The sequence below is a fragment of the Toxotes jaculatrix genome, chromosome 7, assembly GCF_017976425.1.
Source record: "Toxotes jaculatrix isolate fToxJac2 chromosome 7, fToxJac2.pri, whole genome shotgun sequence".
Taxonomy (NCBI): Eukaryota; Metazoa; Chordata; class Actinopteri; family Toxotidae; genus Toxotes; species Toxotes jaculatrix.
In genome coordinates this window covers 16,468,217-16,490,903 of record NC_054400.1, presented here as the reverse complement: position 1 = coordinate 16,490,903, position 22,687 = coordinate 16,468,217, and the positions used below count along the sequence as shown (strand labels likewise).

Sequence of the window (22,687 nt, the reverse complement as noted above, 5' to 3'; positions counted from 1 at the left end):
AGTGCTGACAAAGGTCTGGGGTGTGTGTTTGTGTGTATGTGTGTGTGTGTGTGTGTGTGCGTGCGTGTCTGTCACTGATCCCTCAGAAGGCTAAATTTACCCAGGAGTGATGGGGGCAGGTGGATTCAGCTGGGACAGAGGGGTAGGGGTGGCGGTGGTGGTGGGGGGGTGGCTGGAAAGAACCAGACCTGGTTTCAGTTCAGACAGAGATCGGGGGCAAACACACAACCCAAATCGGGGGTTTCTATTCAAAGCCAGCTGGTCTGGCTTTATCATATGCAGGACATTTATTTTAGGCAGTTTGTTGGTATTTTTTTGTTTTCTTTTTGTCAGCTATCTCTTTTGTTTTGCTTTCTTTTTTTTCCTTCTAATTTTTGAACTGTTTGATTGAGCTGGGCCTCAGCTGGTGCTGCAGGGTGTAACTTCCTGGGGAAGCAGAGAAACGGCACGGGTGAGTTTTCACAGTACACCTAATTCCCTTCCTTTTCCCCCCTCTCTCCTCTGAATCTCATTCTGTCAGTGGAAAACCTGTCTCCGTCAGGGTTTCAAACCGTTCTCTTCACAGTGGGTCATGACATGTTTAACAGATTAAGCCATAATTTCGTTATTTGAGCTGCTCAGTTTGAACTGTTCTGAAATTTATTTTGAAGTGCTGTTGCCTAATTGTTTCATTATAGCCTTGCTGGACTTAGTCAATGATGCCTTTGTCATGTACCTGGAACATAGAGAAATGACTATATAAGTGTGAACAAGGCAAGAAAAAGCTATACTTAATTGGTGTTTACTTTGAGTTTTTCCTGCTCTTGACAAAGTAGAAAGACACCAGAGAAGCTGTAACACTGCTGAAGGAGGAGTCAGGTCCCAGCTGTTGTCAATCACCTCTGTGGAGCACTTGGGGAATAGCTGATTGAGGCTCCTGGAACTGTGTGTGTTTAAGATTTTAAAGTCTACGTTTTATGTCTCTAAGGCAAGACAAATGGTTTAAGTCGCTACAGTGGAACTTTATATAGTGTTGTTTCTCTGTTTCTAATTCTTCACAGTCAGTTTAGGTTACTGGTACTTTTAAGGGTAATTGCTTAGAACATCTCATTGCACAATGTGAAATTATCAGTGAGAGAAAAGAGCACGGCCTTAACATGCTGTTTGCTTTAGAAATGACTCATTCCCTCAAGGTAGCTACCTTCATGGCAAATACACACTTCAGAAGCAATATGTGTCACACAGTTCAGAATTTAAGGCGTACGGAGCAAACTTTTGAAACAAAGGAGAAACTTTTGTCATATTAAACGAACAACGAAAGGTTTGCCGAAGATGTAAAAGGTCTCTACTGTAGGGCACTTGTCCCAAAACAACCTCATGCAATTTCGTACTAAACCAAGAGCTTTGTTTGGTTTTAATGAGTGGTGAAAGACTGCGTCTGATTTTTTTTCCTCCAACATTTGATTTAACTGTAGCTGTTAGATAAAATAAGAGAAGTGGGATCCTGAATTGTATTTCCAGTAATTTGCATTTATTGTACAATCTGCTACCTCAGCCACAATTAACATTAATAATGAAAAACAAAACAGTTTAATTCCACCTTCTCTGAGCAAAGCAACAAAACTGTAACAAGCCAAAATAGAGGCAATAAAGAAATACATATAGATATAAGCAGACAAGAAGACATGCACTCATGTCCCTTGTTTTATACCAGGGGAGAGTTACTGTCCTCTTGCTGTTAACCCAAAGAGCCAGAACCTGAGAAACTTTGACCCAGTTTACAGGAACCGCTCAGTCCACACTTATTGGCTTTTCTGTCCCAGAATTCCACGCTTTGATGGTCAGTGGAATTGAGGAAACGTGTTGTTTTCTTTCTCTGTAGGGTGGCGAGCACTCTTACGCAGTTGCCCCTCTGCCTTTGAAATTCACCTCATCCTGTCATTTCACCTTCACACTGTGCTATTAGTTTCATTGTTGCTGTTCTTCACGCAGTATGAACAGTGGGGATGCTTGTTTATTTTCACTGGTAATGTCTGAGATGCAAATATAGATGAAATCAAATTTTATGCAAAGTTAGGATACTCACATTTAATTTCTTTCATAATGCAGAAGTTAAAACCTTTTGGAATTTATCACAAAGAGACAACGAGATTTATGGTCACTGTTTCAGCTTGTTTAGTTTTTAGTGAAATGTAATTCAATGCAGATTTTCTTTGGTTTCCACATGGTGTTTCTGTTTAAATTAAAGGAAGGTTAAGACACAGCATAGAAAGTAATTTGCTGTTTGTTTTTTTTTTCTGTAACAGCCACTGACAGAAAGCATAGCAGTAGTTAGGGTAGTAGTTAGTTTCCATGGTTATTTGCTGGGCACCGCTGATCCAGATGCTCTTGAGTTACCAAAGATATGTTACTGTAGAAAGTGCATTTCATTTTTAAAACAAATTATCACTGAACCAAGACCTATTACACATATGGAAGCAGTTTCATTTGCGATGGCATGGAAAGCAAAAGTATCTTTGTTTCACTGTAATGGCTTACAGTAACAGCATAGTAATTTTGCTCTTATTTTTCCTTTTCATTCTCCTCTATCGTCTTTATTATTTAATTTTGGATGATTTCCAGCAGCAGTCTGGCCTCCTGTCTGAAAACTCTCTTTCCATCTACCCCCTTGAGCACTGTCGAAGCCAGAAAACAGTATGACGCTCCGCCGCCACTATACAGCGCCTTTGCGCCGGGGCCGCCTAAATCTACAAAACACGAGTGCTGGCGCGAGGCAGCTCTTTTGATCTGCAGCTAATCTCAGTTGCCTGCCTCCCCTCTGATCATGTCTGAATAAGAATGAGTCGGGGGTGATCCTGGAGGCACAAAGAGCTTTAGACGCTGCCGCTCGTCTGCTGAGCTCCACCGTGTAACACGGGCCTGTGCTGATGGTCGCTAGGCCTCCCTATCAAACATCAGAGCTGGGGAACCCTCATTTAGACACACAATATATTCCGCTCCACTTGCTTTTCTTCACAGTGAGATGCTATCAGCTGCTTGTTGAGAGTGTGGGAGAAGTTGCACAGCCATGCTGAGTGATCTTTAATTGTCAAGGGAATTGGCTGAGGTCAACAGCTGCAGGAGGGACTTCTGCTGTGTAATGGTTACTATGGGAATTGGAAACAGTGATGACTGTAGGCTTCTGTGCTATAGTTTAATGTATTAACATATGAGTTAGGCCCCTGTCAGTCAAACATACTCAGTATCATCAGTAAAATAGTGGTCAAAAGAGTAAAAGAAGAAAATAGTTAAAATGTGTGTTGTTGATGATACTTCTCGACCTTGACAGATCTTTGTGTTAACTAATCCCTGATCTGAAATCAATGAGATCCCACTACTGGCAGGGAATAAAAGAATATTTTACAGACATTGGAATTTTTTTAACTGTTTTAGTCTACCTTTATACATACCTTTATAGAAAACGGAGCTGGCAGTTATTTATGATATGATTAATTTGGTTGATGGTACTTTTAAATGACAGCAAGATGACATGATATAAATTATATTTTTAAAAAGCTGCATCTGTAGCACTGTTCACAGCCGTCAAAAATGACTCATATTAGTGTTTTATGATATGGTTTCTCTATCAGCAGGACAACATTGTGAGTGCCTTTATAAATGCACATTGTAAAATATGTTCATGCGACTGCGACTGTGATTTCCCACCAATATTTGTTCTGGTTTAGTCACAAAACTTCTTGGTTAAGCTTTGGCAGAGCTGGTGGTTTGAATTTATAAAGAACTGTCAGTTAAGTTTAGGGAATGACCGTGGTCATGGTTAGAAGAAACCAATTTTGACAGTTATAGGAAATGGGAAATAAATAACAGTCAAAGTCACATGCTAATTACAATCTTAATTACAATTTCTTAATTCACATCATTTAAACTTTCACATGTTGACCACGGAACTTGTTCAGATGCAGGATCTATTCTATTGCTGCATATTTAACACTAATAAGGTTTTAGACACAACTTTTGAACCACTTCAGGAAACACCTCTGGGTACACCTTGAATAGAGACCAAAAAAAGTAACATTGGCATCTCCCCTTTACAGGCACAATTAGAGAATGGGCAGCAAGAAGAATGAAATAACTGTGCCTGTGTTGGAGCAATTCACAGGGAATTATTTTCCAGCCATTCAAAAAGAGGAAAAATCATTAGCAGAAAGTGAGTTTCTTTTTTCCCTCACATGAAGCAATCTAGTAGAGACAAAGAGAACTTTGAGTCCCTGACATACACACACGCAAAGCAAAGTGCCAGCATCAGAGATTATAATAAAAGACAGGGAGAAAACATAATTCAAATGTTTTTTGGATAATATTTACTAATATTTCTGGTCAAGTAAAATGACTTTGTTTCAGTGTTTAGATGATTCTTCAAAATGAAGATGTTATTATGTTAACCACCACATAAAAGTAATGCAGGGTTAAAAAATAACTGGTTAAACTTCGTACAGGGGATACCTCCAGTTAACCCATGCGACAAACCAGTTTATTCTGTGCCAAGAGGTGTGCAGACTTCCCCTGCAGGCAGCACATTTAACTACGCAACAGTGTCTGAAGGCAGCTTTACAGACACAATGGGCTTTATATATGTAGCAGGTGGGGCACTGATGGCATCTGCCACGTATAAACTCATGACATAGATAATATTAAGCATTTTGAGTATAAAATCAGTAAGCAGTCTTGACAGTTTAATCAAGTTAATTAATCTGCAGATATCAAGCCTGAAAAACTGAATAATATATGTAGTCAACAGCTGCTCTTCCTTCTAAATATCCAAAGGTCTTTTGGATGTTTGTATCATGGACGTCTTTCATTATTGTTCATTAATGAGCAGTGGCATAAACTTTTCTTTGAATTAAACTTGATTCATATAGAAGACAAAAAAAAAAGTTTAATAAGTGGCACAGTCTCATTAATATTCCTGATAAACAAATCAATCATCTTCCTTTCTTAAGTTTGGTGTATCTGATGCATCTTGACAAAAAGTCAAAAGTTTCCAGCAAAAAGATCAGAGTGAATTTCTCAGCAGGCACCACTGCAGGTATGAATTTGTGTGTGTGTGTGTGTGTATCTGTGTGCGTCTCCACATCTACGTGTACACATAGTGTAGGCATGATAGTATAACAAAGTGAAGAAGCAACAAGTCTGATCAACAGCTCGCCCATCGGCACTGTGTCCCAGCCAGTCAGCGCAGTCACAGGACCATGGGGCTTTTCCTATGATGTAACTGGAGCATCAGGCAGAACAAAGGGAGAGCTTGTTGTTCGGCTTGTGCCTCATCCATAATTCATAAAAGGTGTACAGACAGAATACTGTTGGTTAAACACGACACATGCAAATCACCAGTGCCGTCTCTTGTTTGACACTGCTCGGTGAGGAGTCGTTATGTGGCCATTACAGTTTCAGAACCCCTTTGTTATTATTACATTCAACATTTTTTTGTATGGTTTGATCCAACAGGGTGCTGTTCTGAAACTGAACTGTAAGGACAAGGAAGTGTATGAAATGGTACAGTGAATTTCATGCTGGCCAGACAGAGTTAATGGCCAAACCACACAGAATAACTGTGTTATGAAAATTAACGCTCTGTATGGCTTCACCGAAAAATGAGTCATACCATTATGGAACACAGCAGCTGCTGATAAGTAGACAGAACTTTTTTTTTTTCCATTTAACTTCAAGAATTACAGCTGACCAGAGCAGTAACAGATACAATCACTGCGGTGGCTTCATGTTTATGAGATATGTGGAATCATTTAATGTCCAAAATGTGCAGAGAAATTACACAGCAATCAACTGATTGCTCAACAATCTCATTAAAGTGACATATGAAAAGTAATGAACTGATTGTAGTTAATACACTATCATTCAAAATACAAGACTTTGTAGCTGATGGCAATTATCACAGTAACATATTTACATATACCATATGTTTGCATATAAAATTATGTCATATTTGTATATGTATGTTTGAAGGCAATTGCCACAAGGTGCTAGAGTATATGGGCTTGAGTCACAAACATTTTGAACACATTGCTTTCTTTCAGTGGTTATTTATCAAGGTAATATTGCCTGCAGGTTAAATTTAGAAAAGCTCATTTGAGTGTACAAATAAATACTTCCCCAGAATCATGAATTTCTTTGTTTTATATATTTTGTAATATGAGGACATATGATTTCAGTTAATTAAGTGATTTTCTCACCTTTGCTCCCATAATTATATTGTACAGTGGTACAGTCCCTGTGACTATAATTACTAATGATATTGCCCTCTGAGTTTCATTATAAATCTTATTAATAAGGAGTTCCAAATCATGTGTAATATAACGCTTTGGATGACTTACACAAAGACCAAGCACAGATCGGCAGGGAAATGTCTCTCATCTCTCCTACAAAATATGAGATAACTTCTGAAGCGAGTATGTTTTGTCTTAGAACAGAACCCAGATGTTCAGGCTGATCAAGTCCTGTACAATATGGTTATCATCTGTTATCGTGAACAAAGAATGAACAAAAGATGGGTAGGTTGAACATGTTCATTTTTTATGAAAAAAAAAAATTATTAATGTGCTTTGAAAATGATTTCTTTAGTCAAAGCTTAGGTTTTCCCTATAACTAAATAGGTGTGACTGAATTTAATGATACATAATGGTTTAAATATTTTTGCCTACACTTTTCCATCCTCTCAAACATAACATTTTAGAGGAAAAATAATATCTTTACTCATAATTTTCAGCATGATATATTGAGGCTTCAGACTAAAAGTATATTGGCATTGGGACTGCCTTTCAAACACTCATATCGATCTAACCGTAAGACAGACAAAACGCACAAACACCTACACAAACATAGACGTGCACAAGTGAGATCTATAGATCCCCAGCTGAGCTTGTGAGTTAAATTGGCCTGCAGGTCTTTCTGTACCCCCCGCGAAGAGTTTGGTCGTCATATCATGTAGCATCAATCTCGTGTCAAAACACCAAATGTCTCTCAAATTCATTAGGGAACAGTTGCAGGAAGAATGACTGAAAGCGGTAAATACCAAATAAAGCTGGAAGCATCCTCAGACATATCCGACATACAACAAATACTCCATGTGTCTCGTAGTGCTTCTGTAATAGCTGGCTAATTCTCAGGAGCGGTGAGGCAGAGTGCTTGACAACATCATCTACTGTGACAGGCAGATTGTGTTTTCACGTGAGCATGATCGACAACAGATTGCACTGAGCCCGGGCTGTTCCTGTTTGCCCTGGAAATGTGTTTGTGTTTATCTTTTGCTTGAGAGAGGCATTCCTTTCTTTCTCCCTCCGTCACAAAAAAAAAAAACACACATTTTCAGACGAGCTGTTCTGCATGTGAGTGTGTGTGTGACACATGCTGTGAAGCGACTGCCAGGAGAGGCTTAAGAAACAATCCAAGCAAGATCAATATCAGCAAACCGCACTTATGTGTTTGACTTAACATCCAGTCGCAGTTTCCCCCTCTTCTCTTTTTATGCACAGCTGATGCCAAACCTCACGAAATTGCATTTACCCAAAAGCCTAAAGTGTGTGTATACATACTGTGACATATTTGAAATTACATAATTGTTTTGGCAAACTGTTGATTTTTCTCCACGAGGCTTTGATGACATTGTCAACCCACACTTGAACACGCACACACATGCACACACACATACACCTCAAAACATAAATTCAGAATTGCTGTGTTCTAAGAGTAGGAGGGAGGGACAATGGCTAATGAGTTAGGCTGGGAAAGTTTCAAATGGCAAGAAACTAATAATCTAGTTTGTTTTAATTAGGGAGAAAATGCTTTGGCTCACGTTAACACAAATGCCACAACCTACAATATCCAACCAACAACACACTCGTCTTGATCGCACACACTCATTGTGCACCTAACTCTTAAATTAGCTGTGACACATTCTGAATGACACAGTACAAATGTAACAGTAATCTGGCTATAATGCTTTGAGATGTTTCTAACATATCTACATTTAGCTGTAGACCCCGACTCAGAAGTCACAAGAGCCAGATATACAGCAGGTCTTCCCTGCTTTGCATTAAATGTGTGAACATAGAAGGAGCCTTCACTATAAGTTTATCCCTGTAGACAAGTCAGACAGTCGTTTATGAATATGCATGAGCCAGTGTTTGCCTCGTTTAATGATTTTTCACCATTCAAATATATTCAATCCACCTCCCCCCCATTTATTTCTCTGTGTTTCATGTAGCCATTAAATACACACACACACACACACACACACACACACACACACACACACACACACACACACACACACACACACACACACACACACACATACACACGCACACACAGATATTAACATGGATCCTGCACATTACAGTATGAGCAAGGTGCAAACATGTATGCAAACAATTACCATTTCACTGGCGGGTTCACTCTCTCTTCTCCTCCTCACACTTCCCCATGTTACTTCTCCTTCCAGGTGCCAACCAAAGACAACCTCAAGCATTGTGAAAACTGAAAGGACCTCTCTGATGAATCGCTGATAGACAGTATAGAAAGCTACGAGACTGAGGGCACGCAAGGCAGAAGACGAAGGAACCTTGAACGTGGTACGTACTATCAAGCCGGCACCCAAAAGTGTCCATGTGTCAGTGACAGATTTAATGCAGTTGCCAGTAGCGCAAGCTAAAAGGTCTGTAAGGAAGAAATCATGTCTGTTAAGGGTGTCATGTCTGTATGTTTCACGCACTCTGATATGTGATGCCATTGATGTCTGCCATGTTGCATTCATGAAACCACTGTGTCTAACAGACTACACCCTATTGATTATTATGGAGGTCTGGGGGCCAGAGGAAATGCTATTAAAGATTAAAGGGTCAGGTGATGTGAAGGTGGTATCCTGAGTCATCAGACACCAGCGGCTTCAGTTACAGGCTGTAATGTTCGCCCGTCAAGCAGATTAGCCAGCTTGATTTATTTATTAACTGATTTCATGTCCCGCAATTTCCTATCCCAACTGACTGACTGACTGACTGGTTGGCTGGCTGCATACATGGCTTACGCCTCACAGGTGAACTTCAGAAAGGAAAGATTAGGGTGCTGCTTGGTGTCCACTTACACCTCGTACAGTCTGCAGTGACAGACATGTACTGCAAAGCTAAGGGAAGCTTTGAAGGAAATGCTTTGCTGTTTGTTTGCATTTATACAAAGAAGTGGGGCTGGACTAATATTTTCAGTACAAAAGTGGATGATGCCAACACAGTGAAGGTAAGGATATGATTACTCAACAAAAGTGGCAAACTGTTTTCACTGTGACATGTGACAAAATAGAAAATTAAGGGGCAACATTGCCTTTTCATGTTTTAGTATGAAAACAGGCTTATCAGCTGTAAAACTCCCTCATCATCCAAAAAAATAATTGCTATTGGACCCATGTTAATCAAAATCTAGGATTGTTTATTTTCCTTTTATGAAGATGGATTTATGAAAACTCGAGAGTGAGACCTGATAGTGTGTAGAAGTATAGCAGGCCTCATTCAAGACAGCCACTAAACATCTTTAAAATGATACAGCCCCCATATAATGTGAGTATAATAGAACTGTGGTATTACAAGGCCTATCAGGGACACATCTCTGTAGAAAAAGCCATTGCACTGCCTGTCTGTGTCTTATCTGAAGTGGCAAACTTGCTGCTCTAATTGTTATCTTCACACTAATAGAGTGGATGTTTTGAAATCATTTGGTTGGATGGATATGGGCTTGGTAATTCTCCCATGCTTACTGTCTGTGTCAGGGCTTATCTGGAGGAGATAGCTGGGTCCTGGAGAATGATTGGCAGCGTGCAGGAGGTGGAAAGTTTGCAGGGACTCAAAAAGGAGGCAGCATTCATTCTGCACAGATGTGGAAATAATTCATTGAGAATGATGGTGTTATTTAAGGGTTATAGGGCAAGATCTATGAGCTGATCCTACTTTTTTTAATGTCAACACGTTGAAAGAAACATCATATCATTTAAAGTAATGTAAAAGGAGTCTTAAAATCTCATTTTCCTTAAAATGACAGTGGGCTGAGATAATTCCTTTTTTCTTTGCAGCAAGCTGTTTCATGTTTTTTCCCCCTACCATTACATTTTCTTGAGCGGAGAGATTCTGGCTTTTCTTGGCTTTTCTGTGCTTGTCTAAGACATCCAGTGTTTCCAAAAAACATCATGAACAAGTGAAATAAGCAGATTTTTAGTACATCCTGTTGACAGGTTGTTGTTTTTTTTTTTTTTTTGGTGGAGTGGGGGGGCGACTGACTAAAGTTTTAACATACTTGCCATTTGATGTGACATGCATGAAACAACAGGCGAAAAACTGCATCTGCCAAAAACTAAAAACATCAACTTTCGGCGGCACGGATTTAGCTGTCTAAAGTCGGCTGCAGACGCTTAACGTGCTCTCCGCTGCTCCAAAGCGCACACTCCCCATCATCTTCCTCTAGTGGTCCTCTCTGAGCAGTTAATTGTGCGTCCACTCTATCGGGGCCGGCGCGATAATAACGCATTAAGAGCCGTGCCTCTTTCATTAAAGTAGAGTTGGGAAATGTGAGACCGCCCCCTTTCAGGAGTCAAAAGAAAAAAAACGAGAGAGAGAGAGACAGAGAGAGAGAGAGGGAAAAAATCGATTATTTCGCCTCGTAGTCTACTAAGAGAGGAGAGGGTTTAGGGAAAGACTCGGTCAGGATTGTGGGAAGGAACAGAAACAGCCTCTCAACATCACCGACAACCTCCAGACGTCCAGCAGTAGCTACACCAGCTCCACCGCCGCCACACCGCTGCCTCTCCGCTCCACCGGCACCGCGCAGAGAGACCAGGCGAAGCGTCCTCGCCGCCTCCTGAGCAGACACTGTCCGATCAGAGAGAGAGAGAGAGAGAGAGAGAGAGAGAGGGAGGGAGAGAGAGAGAGAGAGAGAGAGAGTAGTTTTCTCTGACATTATAGAGACTCCTACCACGCACTGTAGGTTACTTTTTTTTTCCTCCCGGCGACGTCCTCTGCTAAGTTGCGCTCCTGGATTTTAAGTGCGTCTTGGCGAAGTCCGTCCCCATCAAGCAGCGGCTGCAACCTTCCTGTCAATCGGCCGGACCCAAACAACCGGTGGACCGCTCGTTCTACCTTTCACTTCACCCGGACAAGATTTCATGCGAAATAAAGTAAGTACCGCGCTCACCAACCACTTGCCACTCAGCCGTAAACATCGTTGCATCGTATGCTCCTTTTTTTTTTTTTTTTTTTAATTTTTAATCTTCCTGAGGGAAACTTGGCGGGGGTCTATTTTGATGCGCGCTGCCTCCTCAACAAAGTAAAGTAACTGCGTCTATTGATTTGTTGTGACCCTGATCGACTTATGCCGGTGACAACTATGTCATATAATTACAGGCTGGCATCAAATATCTGTTTATGGTCTATTAGGAGAGTCAAGGTCTGTCTTGTGTTTTAAGTAGTGTGACTGTTGTGTCGACCTTGTGTAGCTTTCTCATGTCCACATGCAGGCGCACGGTCCCAAAGCCACAGCTACTGAATAGGCTGCCCTCCTTAATTTAACGTGATATAGCATGTTCAACTCTTCTGCTCTATGGGATGGCACATGAAAAGTTACACTGATAGTTGGAACTGTAGCGTTTAACTCACCTGGTGTAGAGATTTTATTTTTTTTAACCAAATAACATGAAAGTAACTTAAAAAAAAATCTGTTAAAGGAAATAGGAAAAAAAATACATGTAGTTCACAAGTTTTAATATTTTAGATCGTTTGCAGCTTTACGGAAACAGAATGTAGAGGAAGTCATTACACATAAGATGGCCTTACTTTGTGGATATACACTATAATTCTTTACCAGTAGCCTAGTTTAAACGTACTGAACTGAGGAGCACTGATCTCAGTTTCCTTGTGTTGATATGCATTAAAACAGGACAACTGGCACATAGGCAACTTTTATAAATATATTAGAAAATACTGAATGATGTAAACATTAACAATTTCCACACTACAATACAGGAGAACCCAGTTTGTCAGACCTATATGAACGTTAATTTCTGCAGACCAGAGACACAGTGATAGCAGTACTGTAAATCAGTGTTTTAGAGAAGATTTGACGTGTTCAGGCTGAATTATAATTTCTTCCCTGTGATTTTGAGGCTGAAACTGTTGAGACTTAATTTCACTACAACGAGAATGATATATTTATGTGGTGAGTTTAGTTCAGTCTCATGTGGCTCAGCTGAACCTGTTGCAGTGAGAGGATTAATAATGACACCATAATTAACCTGTGGCAACTTTCACAGGTTGCAGCTTTTCAAATGAAATTTATTTGTTTTGTGCTTAAAGTGTGGATGTGAGGCCCATTGATGAAATGTGCAGATGCTCTATGGTAATAAAATTTAAAACGACTAGAGCACACTTTATTTTAATTTAGACCGATTGTGGTGCTGACAAGGTTGTGTGCTTGTAACTCATGCTTATTAACATGAGCCCAAAAGTAAATCTCTATTCCAGTTTTCCTATGAATTTGTTATAAAATGATTTATACACAGCAATTGTATCACTGAAATAAATTTTGTGGATTTTAAAAGTTAAAAAAAAAATGCTATGGAATGTAGAGACAGCTGCAGTTTCTCAAACTTAATAATAAGACTAAGATAATATTCATAGCATATTTTCAGATCTATAAGAACTATTAAATTTGAAATATGGTTTATTAGTGAGTTATTTTGAAAGCGCTTTGGAAAAGTACAATTTTTTAAGTGACAAAGTGTTACTGTCTACTACAGCATATCGACCTAATTTGTGCCTCTGTGAAAAGCGTACTGCACACACTAAGTCATTTACTGCTTGATTGCATTTTACAGTTTAAAATAATTGCAGCCTTTTTAAAGTCAATGCAACATTTGAGATACATTATTTTACATTTTAAGAGGGTGTACTGTCCTGTGCATTGTCCCATTACTTTTTATGGTACTTTTATAATACTTTACGCTGTTTTAAAAAATATAAAAGTGTATTAGTCTATAAAAAGATTTTACACATGGCCTTCCCTCTTCTGCCCATCGTCAATGAAGTTGTTCTGTGTGGCCTGTCTGGCCTGTTGCTCTCTTGGGATTTAGCGTTAGGTTAATCCGCTCAGAGGAAGGTGAGCGCTCGCATGTGGACCCACGATTACACACAGAGGACTCTGTCAGCCAAGCTCTGTAATCTCAGAGACCCTGTCCAAACACACACACACACACACCCACACACACACACTCACGCATGCACACACTCACGCATGCATGCAAACACACACAAATGCATATAGACGAAAGCATGGTCTGTCTCTTTCTCTCTCTGTCTTTCTGTCATGCACACAGTTCCACACACAAGCACACACCGACACCCACACTATCTGGCCTGCGCTGCTTTTGTTTCTCTTATTCTCTTAAGACCTCTCCCTCTTGACAAATCATTTGGGATTTTGGGCGCTGATTCACAAAACCAACAGTGACAACACACTCTTACCCTTCTCACAGAGAGGGATTAGAAGGTCACGTGTTCCTGTGATTGGCCAGAGCATTGAGCCGATTGTCAGGGCACTTTGCTGTACACCAGGGGCTCAGTAAAGCTTTAGTTAAGTGAAGGAAAGGGATACATTGTGTGCCATGCTCATGATTTTGCCATGTGTTTTTGAAGCACTCGGACAAAATCAGCATAGGACAGATTGCTGCTAATATCTTTAAACATTAACGTCTGATATAACGGCCATAAATGTGTGAATACTTAGTTTTACTGTCAGGCCGAGACAAGCGTTACCAGAAAGGGAGAGTTAGCCTTTGAGTGCCATCAGGCTTGCGTTTTTGAAAAAAAAGAAGGGGTAAAGTATACCTCTGTCCTTCCTCATAGCACAGACATTTCATACTGTACAGAGGGCACATTTCAAGATTCCCTCCTTATGGAAAACCAGATCTATGAAAACATTATTCTTAAAGGAAACATCAGAAGCATTTATGTTTAAGCAAATAATTTAATAGCCCCTTTTGCTATGCTTTAAAGTTTTTTTTTCACTAATGGTTTCAAATATTTTGGAAAGGGTTTGCAGAGTTTGCTCAGTTAAACATCAGTAAAACACTCATTTGCAGATTGCAGGTTGGCAAGATCTGGAGGTAGATATTGAAGAACTGTAATTGGACTTCGTGCCCTTTGGGTCAAACGAGAAGGTAATATAAGAGCCAATTGCAGAGAATTGTATTTACCTCAGATATAAGAATCATATAATTTCTTAAACCGTCAAGAGACATCTCAAGAGACATCTAAAAATCCTGTAAAAAAAAATACAGTACATTTTGGTCTTGGTACTTTCATATAAATGTTGCTGAGCAAACCTAAAATCCGAATGTGAAAGAATAAATATAAGCTCTCTTTTTAGTAAATTTATCTGACACAAATAATGTGGAACTGTTAAGTCAATTGCTTAGAATAACTTTTTTTCTTGCCTGTTTATAAGCAGATGAAAATACTTAAGTTTTATAATAACTCCAGGGCTTGTTGCATTCTTGTTTATTGCACAAGGCAGGTGTTCCCTCTTTTGCTACATGGGAGAAGTCTCCTTATTTTGCTTTTATACATTTTTATAGCAACAGTGAAAAGCATCGGGCTCAACCTCACCATGTGTTTATTTACTCATTTCGAACAGATCTCCCCCTTTCATTGTCCTAACTGTTGTGCATGTTAGAAATGTTTACCCAAATGTTTCTTTGCCTTAGGAGCACTGTCTGTGCATCTTCATAAGAGCTGCAATTAACTCATAAAACTTAAAAAATAATAATCTAAAGTAAATAACACAGTCCTTGAATGGTTTATGGTAGATTGAATGCATATATTTGAATATGTCCTGGTTTCTGCATAATGATGCAAAGTCTTCTTCTGTCTCTATCTAGTAATTAGCGGTGACGTTCAGCAACTTTCTCTGTACGCTGTAAGTGGATGGGGGTGTGTGGGGTTTGTTCACTGGGGTGTTAAAGATCACAGAGGAATATATCAGCCTTTGATGTTTAATTGTATTGTAAAACACACTTTAGAATATTTCTGCATAAAGTAGACTTCTGGCTGTGTTGTGCTTTGTGTTTGCTGTTTCTTTGTGTGTTTGTCTGTCAGTGTGCTGTGTGTCTGGGAGGTGTGTGTGTGTGTGTGTGCGTATGTGTGTGCGCGCGTTCAACTTTGTGTCTTGTCTCCGTCTGTTTGCGCGTCGCAATGTTTATGCTTTTGTGTTTTCTTTTTTTTTTTTTTGGTCTGAGTTTTGTGAGGTTGTTGCTGGTGTATATTCAAGTGAAAATGCGTGTATTTCTTTTTCTCTTTTATTCTCACGCTGAAGAGGGTCGGATTTGATGTCTGGGATGATGGAGCAGTCTGGAAAACAGTGTCAGTGTGAGGGCTGAAAAGGCACACTGAGAAGACAGATGCACAGAGAGATGGAGAAAAACACACACAGACACACACACACACACAGAAAATGTAGATAGAAATTTATTTAAGCTGAGGTGCGTTAAGAGCAGAGCGGCAGAACATTTGGCCTCACATCAGGTATTCTTCATTAAAGACTAATGCTTTCGTGATGTCATGTTAACACACTGATCTAGATGAACAGGATGTCCTGCCTTCTTCTTCCTGTTTCCTGTTTCCTGCCTGGCCTGTTGGCCATTATGGCAGCAGCTGCCTGCTGGGTGGTCTGTGCTCAGCAATGCTGACCACACAATCATAGTGTCAGCTGCAGCCCACCTAAAGAGACACCCAAAACACCTCACCATACTTGAGGCCTGCTCCCTGAAATATTTGGACAGGGAGAGAGTCCTGGGAGGCAAGAAGGCTGGAGGAGTGCGGGGAACAGAGGATTTTGAATGATAAGACAAAGAGAAACATTTAGACTAGAACAGAGTTTGCGTTTCTTTGTCTAAACATTGGATTGTTCAGATCAGGCTGAATGCCTCAGCATCAGCAACAAGGCTCGTTGTTTAATGTTAAAATGAGAGCTAACGTTCAAAGATGGGTTCATCCACTTCCCTTCCAGACACCTACTTTAGTTGCCTTCCTGTTATATTTTAAAATTTTTATCTAATATCAGTGTTACAGATAAAATCTAGTCAGCCTAGTAATACCACATACAGAGTGTATCTGTAATACCTGCTCTAAACATGTTGTGCGTTAAATCCAGAATTAACCAGGAATCCTTTTTTTAGTGAGTTTTAGGGGTTAGTTTGAGGGAGAAGTGTTTGCTGTCTATGTACATAAATCTGGCGACGGAAGACATGTTCCATGATAAAACACAGTACCTGACCTGTGAACTTCTTACCCCCTAATATATTTTCAGAGCGACACCCCCCCACCATCTCCCTTTGGTGTGGCACACATTTGGACTACACCCAGTGCCAAAAAAAAAGAAAAAAAAAGAAAAGGGCTGTGGAGAAGGAGAGAGTGAGAAAAAAAAATCTAGAAATGTTTTCCAGTGGCTGTAATTTATCTTTGTCACGACTGCAACTTAGCCGAGTCATTCTGCAACATAGTCCGGTGAGACGCACAGAGGTAGCTCTGTGCCTTGGCCTCACACAAGCTCACATCCATCTGAAACCCCTGCTCACACGGCTGCCACAATCTGTGCCGCTGCCGCCACTGCTCCCCATTCACGCTGCTGCTGAGCTTCACGTTGCTATCGGGTATTTTTAGCAGATCTTGTGTTCACACTGGATTCGGAGGAATAAGGACTCGAATTTTACCCAGTCAGGCTTTTGTTTGATGTAGCTCTTGTAATGAAACAGTGTCACACTAAATTTCCAATAATAGGCGGTGCGATTGATCTATCTCTTTTTTGTGTTCCAAGGATGTATATTACAGTCTTAAATATGATGCTTGTTTTTCACCATCGAGTCTTAGATATCTGGGCAAAGTCTGTAACATCAGGAGGTTCGCTGTTCAACTCCGAGGGGACCGTGCTGCTGAAAATGCTGTTAACACCGTCTAAGTCGAGAAAAAGCTATATAAGAATCCACGCTCAGTGCTCTCCCTCTTCCGCAGAGCACACAGCTTAACCAGGCTGTGTCCTGCCAAAGTCCACACCAGTGTTCCTTTCCACTGTCATCTGTGCCATTCCCACACCAAAGGCCAGCCTGTAAAAGAATGCGCAGCACAGGACTGGTTTGAGCACTTGCGTTACTCAGCTGACCAAAAAAAAAAAAAAAAAAAAAGTCAGGAGAACGCCGGACAAAGAAATGTCAGAAAGGAAAAGTGCGTTGCAGCTATAAGAAGAAATTTGAAAAAGAAAGACAAAAAGGAATTGCGTTTAAACTTTTTGGATAAAGTGTGTATCAAATCAAACTTAATAACATGCAATGATGTACAGCGACATGAAGTGCCCTGAGGGTGGAGAAGGGTGAAGCAACGCCCTGCCATACGCACACCCCTTTTCTCTCTCACAGTCAGTTTTTTTTTTTTTTAACACTTTTTTCGGCCCAGCTCCTTCTGCCCTGTGATGTATGGCTTTTTCCTACAGTGGCTCTTCCAAAGTGCAGCTCGTGATGTCATTAATTTTATTCATACTTTATGGATGCTCTGTCTGGAAAAAAAACGAGAGAAAAAGGAGAGGGACGATGTGAGGAGAGAGGGAGGAAGGGGGGTAAGGGGGGGGGGGGGGGTGTTGCGGAAGGAGATTTTCAGTGCAGTTGCATGTATAATGAATGAGGGGGCACTTTGTTTGAAACACCAGCCCGGCGCTTCACTTCAAGGTTTGCTGGGCAGAGTGGGGCCTTGTGATCTCACACCAGCCACTCTCTTTATCCTGCCAATAGATGCTTTCACCTGGCACTGTGGTTCGACCCAGTGGAAAAACAAATAACCTTGTGTGTGTATAAGAGAAACAGAGAGAGAAAGAGAGAGAGAGAGAGAGCACTGACAATGGAACAAGGGGTTGGATAGAAAGGGTGAGGAGCGGGTGAGAGAGGAAAGAGGTGAGTTTGTATAACAGCAGCAGTGCAATGACGCCCAGACGATACTGAGGAGAATACTGGCACCCAGCCCACACTTCCTAAATAGTGCTCTCCACAGAAATAGCTCAGCCTTGATATTGACTTTTGTCTGCTGTGTATGTGTGTGTGTGGGGATATGCACATTTGAGCATGCTCACTAGCAGTATAGAGATGGTTTCATTGTCTACTGAGGAGTTTTTCACTTTGTTAATATCTGTTCCGAATTTTTCGTACGGTGAGGTTGGATATTTCGGATCCCGGTGTTTGTGTTTGTGGGTGTAAGCACTAAAGTGCGTGAGTGAAGGAGTGAGCCGCCTTTATTATTTGGGATAAAAATGGCCTCCGTCTTATTTTTGGCCCTGTACTGGACTCATGGTTTTATAAATAGCAGAGGAAGTGCGGGGGATACCTGTCGTGGCTCCAGCCTCCCTCCAGTACAGTCCCAGTGCCTCCACGTCACATCCATCCACCGCCGGCCCTCTCCGGGCTGCGACAGAGCAGCCCCCTCAGGGGCCGAGCAAACAGGATGGGACTCACATTGAGGGTGTGAGAAAGTCAGTCTGTGGAGTAAAACACAAAAGGGCTTGCAGTTCAGCATAAGCGGCCTTAGCTGACAATGTCAGATTTTTTAATGTCCCTGTAAAAAAAAAACAACAAAAAAAAAAAAACAGTACACTGTTACAAACAAACACTGAGTAGACTATAAAGCTTCAAGAGGAGTGTCAAGATTACAACACAATAGAAGGTCTGTTTTTTTTTTTTTTTTTTGACACTTAGTCTATGACTGTAAAGTTATAGGGTGGTTTTCTCTCTCTGTCATCTGTATGCTGAGGTGTCTTGTTAATTTCATTTCTACATCTCATTAACTTTCTCTCTTTGCCTCACTGCTGTACACTGTTTCACATGCTGCTTTCACTTTCTAACGGGATGATCTGGCTTCACGTTTGAGGGTGATGAGAGTTTTTGGAATGACGGAGCACTCAATAAAAAAAAAAGAAAAAAGGTGTAGACAAACTATTATTTTTCTGATAATGATATTAGGTTTGAGAGTAGAACTGACTCATTATAGGCTTTATATGAAACAGTTAATCATGAAAAAACTTTAGGTTGTACAAGGTCAAACTAATTTTGAATGTCTCACTTATGGGGGCAGATAACAGTCTATCCTTTACCAGGCATATTACTTCATTGAACCATCTAATTATTTGTTCTTGAGCATTTTCACCCTGAAATTCTCTTCTATCTGTTTAACTGTCACCCGGCACAGTTGTTTGAGTCTGTCTTGCGGTGAGTGAAAAAGCAGTACAAGTACAGCCTGTAATTCTTTTAAACATGAGCATCAACCTTGCTGCATCCGAGTCCTAGCCTGAGATATTGTTCACCCTCTAAATGAGTGGCACTCTGCATCTTGGCCCCTTATAATAGAGGCCCCATAATCATATTAACAGTGGGACAGAAAGAGAGAGATAGAGAGAGGCAGAAATCATTGAAAAGCTTTACTGCCCTTGGTGGACTGTGTCTTTACACAGCGAAAGAGAAATCATTCTTTTTTTTTCTTTGAATGTGCTTTTTTCCCCCTTTCTCTGTGAAGGGAATTGTGCTGCCTGTTATTAATGTGCTTTTGACAGCTTAATTTGATAAGCGGGCTACTTGTTAAAGAAGCCTTGGATTGTTCTCATAGAAAGAACAGGCTTTTTTTTTTCCCTCCCATGTTCTTCAAAATGCTGCCGCACAGTCTGTCGATGACCCAGTTCTGAGAGATGGTCGAAAACAAGGAAGAGCAGTGCAAAATCCACAGGGAGGAGGAAGGAGAGAAGGCAAGAGGCTAGCAGGAGAGGGAGAGAGAGAAGAGAGAGAAAGATAGAGTGAGAAAGGATACTATAAGTAAGAAAGACACTTGTGGGAAGTTAACTCAAACGCTTTCCTTTCTTCTCTCTCCCTCTTGCCTCCTCCACTCTTCCTCCTCCTGCACTGAACAGCCTACCTTCTTGGGCTCCTCTTCCCTGTAGTCTAATCGGAAGAGAAACGGTGGGAACGATAACGGGGATTAGCTTCCACTGCTCGCCAGCTCCCCTTGGTTAAGTACACGTGTAATGAGTTGTTTATTTGGGATAATGCACAGTAGGCGCAGCAGAAGCCCAGAGCTGCCCTCACCTCCCTCCTCTTCTGCTAACGTAGACACACACACACAACAGAAATATGTACATAAAGTAAATGTATAACACATGCAGTTACGCAGCATATGCGGTGTGCGCAGGTATGTGCAAATACATACATTCGCAGAACCCTCCTACAGACACACACGCCCGTACAAATTCCCACACACAGCTGTGATGCAGGTCACTTGCTGTGCAGAGTTGTACCGAGGGAGAAAAACAAGGGAGTTTGGAGTTGGAGGGGTGGGTGAAGTGTGTTTGTGTGTGTGTGTGTGGGGGGGGGGGGGGGTTCTGACGTTCTCAGGCCTTCCTTGGGTCATAAGACCAGGGGATTTTTCTCAGGGTGAAGAGAAGGGGAAGAAATTGAAAGATATGAGAAAAAATGAAGGGAAGGAACCAAGAGAAGGAAAAGGGATATGATGTGCCCACTAGTTTGTGCGGGTGTGTGTCCGATGCTCTTGCGTGTGTGTGTGTGTGCCAAGTTTGTGTGTATGTACATGAAGTGGAAAAAGCTGTTGCCTTGTGGAGGGGACGTGCTCTGCTATCATTAGCTGGGTGGGGGGTGGGTGGGGGGGGGAGAAGGAGGGGGCAGGCGAGGTTATGTGAACGGTGCAGCTGTGCAGCAGAGGGATTTGAGTGGAGGGGGGGAACTCCAGGCAGCCAGGTCCTTCACTGAACCACCAGCTCGCAACACAGAGAAGAAGAAGAGAAAAAATTCAACCGAGCAGCGAGCCTTGTGAACCAAGCACAACTTGCCGCCGCCCCCTCTGTCCGTCATCTCTCCATCCCCCACTCCTTCACTCCTCCACTCTAACCCTTCACTTCCCAAATAGGGAAAATAAATAAATAACGATTGATGCTTGATGGTAAGGATAAGAGTGCAAGAGAGAGGAAGAGGAGGAAAAAAAGAAGCAGTCATGATTTATATATTGTGTAGGATATTCTTGTCTGTCAGCCAGTTGTGGTTTTAGTTTTCATTTTCATCCATTCAGTCAAAATAACTTTATTTTAATACCAGTACTACTAATGCTAATGCTAATAATAAGAATAATCATAATAATAATAATAATAAGAAGAAGAAGAAGCAGAAGAATGTTTATTTTTAAATAATTGTATTGGAAATACAAAATTCAAGTTTGCTGCCTTTTTGTTGGGGGGATTTCCCCACGACTTGACGTACAATTCCAAAATCACTCAAATTTGTTTAAAGCTTCCTCCCCGCCTCTCTTATTTTGCTCGCTGAAAGAGTCAGAGCCCACGTAGCGAAGGATGGCGCAGCAGACGAAGACCCAAACTTGCTTGTCAGCCCGTGTGATCAGTCGCTGTAGAGAGACAAGGCAGAGGTGGCTGAGAGACGACAGAACACAGAATGGCATCGGCGTGCACTGCTAATGCATTCAGCCTGCCACCGTATCCAACAACAAGGCAAGATATCACACAACTCACTTCACAGGATGTTCCTACAACGACATCAACAATAACAGACGTACAAATGCACACGCGCAGACACGTAGTCACACGCAGGTGTGCACACACGCATAAATAACCACACACTGCATGTTAAAAACCAACCATGAGGAACAAGAATTTGAAAGCAAACAAACAAGTCAGAATGTAAGCAACTTGTCTGAGACTTTATGACAGAAAAATAAATGAAAAATGAAAAAAAAACTCCCTTTGTTTCATGAGAAAGGGACCTAAATTGTTGTGGTGCACCAGGCGTTCAAATTTTGAGATAAAAGAAAAAAGTAAAAAAAAAAAAAATATAGAAATTCCTGGCAGATTTTAGCATAACTGTGAACTACGTCAAGCACAATGGTGAGCGCTGAGGTAAAAATAGAGCGCGGGTCAAACAGCAGCAGTGCTTTGGCGAGACGGGTCATCTCCGTGTGATACAGGGGCCTTCACTGTAGCCACATATTGAGAGCAGAGGCACTCTGCCAAAGCTTGTAGCTTCACAGCAGTAATTTAATATTTGTTTGTCTCTATTATTTCATTCTCCCCCTCTCTCCTTCTCCCTCTCTCTCTTGCTTATGGGGGTTAAGTAACAGTAAGCTTTATCAGATTACTGGGTCTGAGGTCTCTTTCAAACCTCTCTTTGCCATCTTGATTTTGTGCAGCTGTGCAGACTCTTTAATCATACGCTATCTTTTTTCACTCGCCCTCCCCTCCTCTCCTCCCTTTTTCTCGTCCTCCCTCCTCCCTTAACATATGTTAATTGGCTGCTTTCTGTGACAAATTACGAGCGCTCGCTTTGATGAGGTCGGGTTGTGATGGTGCTGGGAGTGGAGTACAGTGGAACTGCCAGACCCTCGCCGGTTCCCCCTTAACCACTCCAAAAAGGAAAGCGGCACCCAGCCGATGACTAATGAGAGGCTTGGACTGGGTCTGGCCCGGCTCTGGCCTTGGTGGGGCCACTCCCCTAAACAGAGGCTGATCTGTAGGTACCGTATGCCGCCACACGCCTTCCACACTCCATGCAACCTTTCGTCTC

General features: G+C 41.3%; 1 protein-coding gene across 11 annotated transcripts in view; it reads left to right on the top strand.

The window, feature by feature from the left end:
* The first annotated feature begins 210 nt into the window (after positions 1-210).
* mef2cb (myocyte enhancer factor 2cb) overlaps positions 211-22,687 on the top strand; it is a 73,266-nt gene continuing 50,789 nt past the window's right edge. For 10 of the 11 annotated variants that reach the window (XM_041041513.1, XM_041041511.1, XM_041041509.1 and 7 more), the window contains exons 1-2: positions 211-451; positions 8,495-8,624. The gene's annotated coding sequence lies outside the window, so the exon portion shown is untranslated. Of the gene's footprint in view, positions 452-8,494; positions 8,625-10,665; positions 11,207-22,687 lie in introns of those variants that run through there. The other variant, XM_041041507.1, reaches the window with a different exon arrangement.